Here is a 7,357-nt window from a genome sequence, read left to right on the forward strand (position 1 = left end):
GGCAGATGCAGCCATAATCCTCATCTTATCAGTTAGGAACCTGAAGCTCAGAGAAGTCAAGAGACTTCTCCAGGGTCATACAAAGGATTGGAACTCTCTGGTCGGTTGTCTTCCAAACTCATCGTCCTCCATTGCTGTCTTTGTTATTTCCCTCCACTCAGAGCACCCAGGACCCCTTGGTGCTGTGGACTTCCCTCTGGTGGGCAGCTCTGCTCTTTGCTGTCAGGGTTTCCAGAGCTGATGGGAAGGCTCTTCCCTGCCCCCCCTCCCCCGGCTGTTGAGCCTCCTGATGGCCCCAGGGCTGGGAGGAGGAGCCCCAGATCCCCCATCTACAGAGAGTCAGGGCACTAGCCTGAGAAGTAGGATTTTAATGTCCAGGGTCCCCGGTAAGGCTGTCACAGGGTTTAAATCTTAGAAAAAGTGGTGTCTTCACAGGCCAGACTGGTGACCCCCAAGTTAGAGCACAGGCAGTGGTCAATTTCATTCCTGGAGCAGTAGTGTCACTGGGCAGCCAGGATGGGCACTGGGATGGTCAGCAGGCCACTCCTGAGCACCATGGACAGTGTGGCTTTGATCACGAAAGCCTCGGTGACTATGGAGGGGTACCGAAGGGGGTAGCAGATGGCCACATATCTATCGACAGCCATGCAGAGGAAGATGCCTGACTCCATGCCCATAAAAGAGTGGATGGCATAGATCTGAGCAAAGCACTCAGGGAGGCTGATGGCCTTGGCATCAAACCAGAAGATGGCCAGGATCTTTGGCATGATGGTGGCGACCAGGCCCATGTCCACAACGGCCAGTATGCCCAGAAAATGCTACATAGGCACTTGCAGCATGACCTCACGTTGGATGGTGATCATGATGAGGATGTTGGCACCAAGAGCTAAGAGGTAGAGCAGAGACAGGGGCAGGGAGAGCCAGTGCTGCCAGGTGTGAATACCTGGGAGCCCCATGAGGATGAACTGGGAAATCTGGAGGCTGGAACTGTTGGTAACACCAGTGGAGGGATCCATGGTGCAGGTGCCCCATTCTCAGTGTCTGTCCATAAAACTGAAATAGGAAGAAGATTGCATTTGAAAGTTCAGCTCAGGGTCCTCATAATGCAGACTCCCACCAATGATCCAGTTTCTTTTATGTGTGAATAACCCTCAACATTTTTTTTTTTGCTCCTGGAAATATTCCACAGGGGAGTAATAAAATAAGCCAAAATTTGTTCTAAACATAAAGGTTGTAATAACCATTTATCATTACCACCTGTGTATCTAATAAGCATGTTCAAATGTATATATCAAGAATAATCTTCTTACCAACAGATAACAAAGATTAATATTTGGTTTCCTTCCATTTTTCTATCTTATATTTAAGCAGTTTACATCATTATATGAGGATAATGTTGTATCTTGCCTTTGTATTTTAGTATTGTGTTCTAGGACATAAAATAGGCACTCAGTAAAAATTTATGACATGGATGAATAAATAAACCACAACTTTCCAGTATCATCAAAAGCAATTTAGAATCTTAATTTTGGTGACTGCTTTATATTTCTAAATTTGGCTGTACCATAATTTACTCACCACTATCTTATTTTCAGATTATTTCCTTTAAGTAGAGTTTTTAAAATGATACAAAAGTGATACATACAAAGAACATAGCCATCTTAGAATTTTATTTTCAGTAATATTTTGATTTTAAGTGTTACAAATATACATGGTTAAAAGTCAAATAAAATAAAAAATATAAACAACAGAAAAAAAAAGAAAAAAAAGAAAAAGTGGTGTCTTAGGAATGACTGACGGGCTGTACATTGCCAGCAGGAATCCTGATTGCCAGATGCATCTTTGCTGCTTTCTGGCTGGGGGACTTGAGGTGAGCCACTTTTTTGAGCCAATTTCCTCACCAATAAAATGAAACTATCTTCCATGGGGGCTGGAGTGAATAAATTACAGGATGTACAGAAGAGTTTCTGGAGTTTTTCCTGCCTGGTGCTCACAGAAGGGACCAACACTGTAAGGCTCTATACTGGGGCTGCTGGAGGGCAGGGAGGAACACCAGAGAAACTCAACAGTCAGTGTCCTAGGTGAGGTTTTCCTGTGTCCTATGGATAATCAGATAATCAAACCTAAGGTATAATAATAACTTAGATCAATTCAATCAGAATACTTAAGGATGGGACCCAGGCATGAGTATTGTTTCAAGCTCCCTACATGATGGCAGCATGCATCCAAGGTTAGGTGGTCACTACTTCACACCCTCCCCCAGGAGGCCTACCTCAGAGCAGCAGTCTCCCTGTTGCACCTCACTGAGCCCAGCCAGGCACAATGATGCACTCACCGGCACTGATTGGGAAACCTAATTGCCTTAAGGTTCTGTGCAGAGCCAGCCAGGACTTAATCATTCCATTCACATCAAAATATTTACTCCAAATAGTCATTACCACCTGGAAGGGGCTTGCAGATAACTAGGGAAGAGGGGTGGGGGAGGCAGCAGAGTTCAGCACACCCTATAAGGGAAGCAGGCTGTTTGCAAAGGCTGCTGTCCCCAGCATCCGAAGCTCAACTCTTCCCGCACCCCCTGAGAGATTACTTGAGTTAAGTGTTTGCACTTTAATGCTCCAAGGCCTGAATCATTCAATTCTGGCTGGCACAGGTGCTGGGGCTGGGAAACATACGGTAAAAGATTTGCATAAAGTGAGTGATTTGCATGGAGTGGAAAATTTGCATGCAGTAAACAGCTAAGGGGAGGATAAAATTATGGCCCAGAAATGGCCTAAAATAATGTGTTAATGTGTAGCCCTAGTGTAATCTGAATGCTTCACTGAAATGTGAGCATCGGCCTTCAAAAAGAGAGCTACCTAGTTCCTGGCCATCACGGCTCATGTCCTGAGGGGTGGGTGGGACTACAAGTGATGGGACACAAGGGATGAGTGGGCCCATGAGTGTCCCACAGGCCAGGCGCCTGACCCTTCCACACCACCACACCTCCCAGCTCAGCCCTGTCGATGCTGGGCCCAGATGCAGCTCCCAAGAGGTGCTTCTCCATGGGGCTGTGAGTTCCCCAAGGGCAGGAGATGTATCCAATTCAGCAGTACACCCCCATCTCCAGCACAGAGTCCTGCACCATTGGAAATGTTTTCAGCTCCAGGAACAGAAATCCCAACCAGCAATGGCTTAAACCATGAGAACATTTGTGGTTTACTTAAGGAATTCAGAAGTGGATTGGAGGAGGGGCAACTCAATGACACCAAGAACCAAGGCTCCTGGAATCCTTCCACTCTGCCATCCCTGAGTCGGCTCTCATGCAATCAGGATGGCTGAGACAAGCTATCATGTCCTCATCATCCTCACAGGATAATGCACAAAGCAAGAACTAAGAGCGCTTGCAGCTAAATGGCTGCTCTATCTTACTAGAGAAGCAGCTTCCCAGAAGCCCCAGCAGACATCCCTTTATCTCATTCACCAGAGCTGGTCGCAGCGTCCACTTCCAGACCAATCACTATCAGAAGGTAAGTGGACTGAAGCTGGGCACCTTGCTGCCTGATCAAAATCAAGACTCCGTTAGCAGGGAAGAATCAGAGAAAGGGCGTTGGGTAGAAAACCAGGGATATCTACTGGTGACAATAAATGTCTGCTAATGAAAAGGTGGGACAGATGCTTATGGGACCTACATGACGTCTTCTCTCTCCCCCCGAGCCAAATCCAAATATCAGGATCTTATCACTGCATAGTACAGGAACACAACTCAGTATGAAGCATGATGAAGCAAGCATGGAGAAGGAACGCTTGCAGGGCTGAGTTCCGTTCCCCATCAGCAGCATGGAATTCGAGAAATGGAGGAGAGGGAGCCGCAGGAATTCTATCAGGAGACAGTGAGAATCTGCTCTAGCATGCTAGCATGAAGAGTGTTGCCATTAACCATGATAATAGTCATAATGTTGCTAATTACCAATTGTAGAGCACTTGCTATGTGGCAAGCACTTCTTCCAGACCATCAATTTTCTTTTTTAATTTTTCTAGTCGTCTTCAATTTTTTTTCTAGACTTTAATAGATTTGCTTTCGGACTACAAAAGCTAATTCTGGCCATTATGACAAGCCAATTAATGCAGAAGTGTATAAATAAATAGCCAACAATATCTCTCTCCTCACCAAAATAACCTCTGTGAACAGTTTAGCAGATCACTACATTTTCACTTATGTGAAAAATATCCTTTCTACTTTGAGGCTCATGCCTCTACAGTTGGGTTATCTTTAACGCTCCTGGCAGAATCTTGGGAGAATTCAATATTCTCATAGAAGACCCATCCAACCCTCCATGTTCTCCTTGACTTTAACAATATTTGCCTGTGTTCTTTTCTCACTCCATTCCTTAATCCCATGATACCTCTTCTTTGACCTCACTGACACTCCTTGTCCCTAGGACTCCTGCCTTTCTTAAAAAATTACCACTTCGGGTGTTATGCTGAGTGAAATAAGTCAATCAGAGAAAGACATGTATCACATGACCTCACTGATATGAGGAATTCTTAATCTCAGGAAACAAACTGAGTGTTACTGGAGTGGTTGGGGGTGGGAGGGATGGGGTGGCTGGGTGATAGACATTGGGGAGGGTATGTGCTATGGTGAGCGCTGTGAATTGTGCAAGACTGTTGAATCACAGATCTGTACTTCTGAAACAAATAACGCAACATATTTTAAGAAAAAAGAAAAAGAAGAAGATAACAGGAGAGGAAGAAAAGGGGAGTATGTCAGAGGGGGAGACGAACCATGAGAGATGATGGACTCTGAAAAACAAACTGAGGGTTCTAGAGGGGAGGGGGGTAGGGGGATGGGTTAGCCTGGTGATGGGTATTGAGGAGGGCACGTTCTGCATGGAGCACTGGGTGTTATGAACAAACAATGAATCATGGAACACTGCACCAAAAACTAATGATGTAATATATGGTGATTAACATAACAATAAAAAATTTTTTAAAAAATGAGTTAAAGCAAAAAAAAAAAAAAATTACCACTTCATCTTCATCCCTTTTCAACCTGGACCGCTTGAAGCATCCCTTCCTCCACTCTTGCTAATGCTTTAACATCTACCCCCTTAGTTCTTCTACCCAAGAGAACCCCAACCTTCAGTCAATTCAACTCTCATCTTTTCCCACTCATCCTCCCAGACAGCCAAATGCAACTGAAAGAAATTCTACATCCCTCAGCTTGGTGCCCTCAAGAACTAGATTCCCAACTTCCTGGGGCCCATTTACATTGCCCTTGCTGCAATGGGAGACGTGCACATTTCCAACACACTCCCAAGGCTGGACCCTGAAATGATAACAACAAACAATTTTCAGAGAACCAAAACACTAAAATAATTTGTAATTTCCATAGCTATTGATTAAGAGCCTGTAAGTACCTCATTTAGCATGATTGCAGCAAAAACAAGATGGAAGTGAATTAGGCACAAAGTGAGAACTCCTGTAGTTACTCTACCTTCTTTGTCTCCCTCTTAAAAAAGCACAGTGGGATCAAGTAAGTGAGAAATACATTAGAAGAATAATCTTGAGTCTGCTCTAATTTAAGTAGATCATTTAAGACATTGATATTTTTAATGTTGTTAATGAAACTCAAATGATGCTGGGCCATTTTTTCTAGTCTCAGACTGGAGTCACATCAGGAAAAAAAAATAGGGTTCTGATTCCCAAGGCAATGAAAGACAAATGAATCCTTCCTGAAGTTTCCTCAGAGAAATGCAGATGGGAGTTTTATGCACAATGCACAGCAAAGCTTCTTAAAATTCCTTAGTTCCCTGTTCAAGGTGGATGGGATATTTATAAATACGATTGAACTAAGGCTCACCATACCTTATCTTCTTCCTGGACACAGGGGAAGACTACTTCCCAGTCTCCCTTGCAGTTAGGTTGGGGCCATATGAATGGTTTTAGTAAATGGAACATGAACAAATGTGACCTGTATCACTTCCAAGCCCATATGTACATAGGAGCTGGTGTGCCTCCTGCATATCTTTTCATTTCTTTCCCTGCTGAGAGGACCTGACAATAATATGTGGAGAGAGGAGTATCTCAGAGAGCCTGGATCCCTGAACCATCAGATAGAGGAGAGCACCCACAGGCTCCATCAGAGTCTGCAAGAGCAAAAAATAAACTTTTGTCCCATTAAAATACTCAGATTTGAGGACTGATTTGTTACAGCAGTATAACCTATCCTATCATGATTAATGTGATTAATATGTTCCTGAGCAAAGAAAATAGAACCCTTTCTTTTGTTTTGTTTTTTTTTTTTAACTGTTTCTAATATCAAGAAGTCTAGGGGCGCCTGGCTGGCTTAGTTGGTAGAGCATGCAACTCTTGATCTCAGGGTTGTGAGTTCAAGCCCTGCACTGGGTGTAGAGCTTACTTTAAAAAAAAGAAAGAGGGCGCCTGGGTGGCTCAGATGGTTAAGCATCTGCCTTCGGCTCAGGTCATGATCCCAGGATCCTGGGATCGAGTCCCGCATCAGGCTCCCTGCTCCTTGGGAGCCTGCTTCTCCCTCTGCCTCTCTCTCTCTCTCTCTCTCTCTCAAATAAAAAAATAAAATCTTTAAAAAAATAAAAAGAAATAAAAAGAAAAAAAGAAAAAAGAAAAGAAAAAGGAAGTCTAGAGTCTCTAGAAGACTCAGGTTCTTGATACCTTTATGTAGTCTCCACAGTGCTCAACAGAATTAGTTTTAATCCAATCTCCACTAGTAATTTATTGAACAAGTTACTTAGCCTCTCTGTATGTCTGATTCCCTGTATATTAAGGGGAAATAATAAGAGCACCTGCTTCCCAGGATTGCTGTGAAGACTAAAGAGATAAGACCTAGCAACTTTACTGTTAGGAATTTATTCTAAAGATAAACTCACACTTGTATGCAAAGAAACACCTAGAAAGATTTTCACTGCCCTGTTTTCTGTAAGAACAAAGGACTGGGAACGACATAAACATCCCTCAAAAGTAAAGTGGTTTAAGGAATTATGACAATCCATAAAACGGAATGCCATGTAGCTTTAACATCTTTGAGGCTCATAAAAACAAATAAATAAAATAAAGCTATTTGGGCTAAAATGGAAAAATCACCTATATTGTTACATGCAAAAAGCAAGGAGCAGTATAAAATGTATGAGATGCAACCATTTTTTGTTACTTGAAGGGCGTGCCCACATATGGTGGCTCACAGATTTAAAAAAGTCTAGACAATGGGCGCCTGAGTGGCTCAGTCGGTTAAGCGACTGCCTTCGGCTCAGGTCATGATCCTGGAGTCCCGGGATCGAGTCCTGCATCGGGCTCCCTGCTCAGCAGGGAGTCTGCTTCTCCCTCGGACCCTCCCCCCTCT

The 7,357-nt window shown here is 43.7% G+C and overlaps 1 pseudogene; it reads right to left on the reverse strand.

Annotated features, from left to right (window-relative positions):
- Positions 1-404: 404 nt before the first annotated feature.
- The window catches only part of LOC112827046 (olfactory receptor 56B4-like), a 26,034-nt pseudogene continuing 19,081 nt past the window's right edge, over positions 405-7,357 (reverse strand).

This window comes from Callorhinus ursinus, unplaced genomic scaffold (genome assembly GCF_003265705.2).
Source record: "Callorhinus ursinus isolate GAN/ISIS: 27379988/994484 unplaced genomic scaffold, GSC_fseal_2.0 scaffold38, whole genome shotgun sequence".
Taxonomy (NCBI): Eukaryota; Metazoa; Chordata; class Mammalia; order Carnivora; family Otariidae; genus Callorhinus; species Callorhinus ursinus.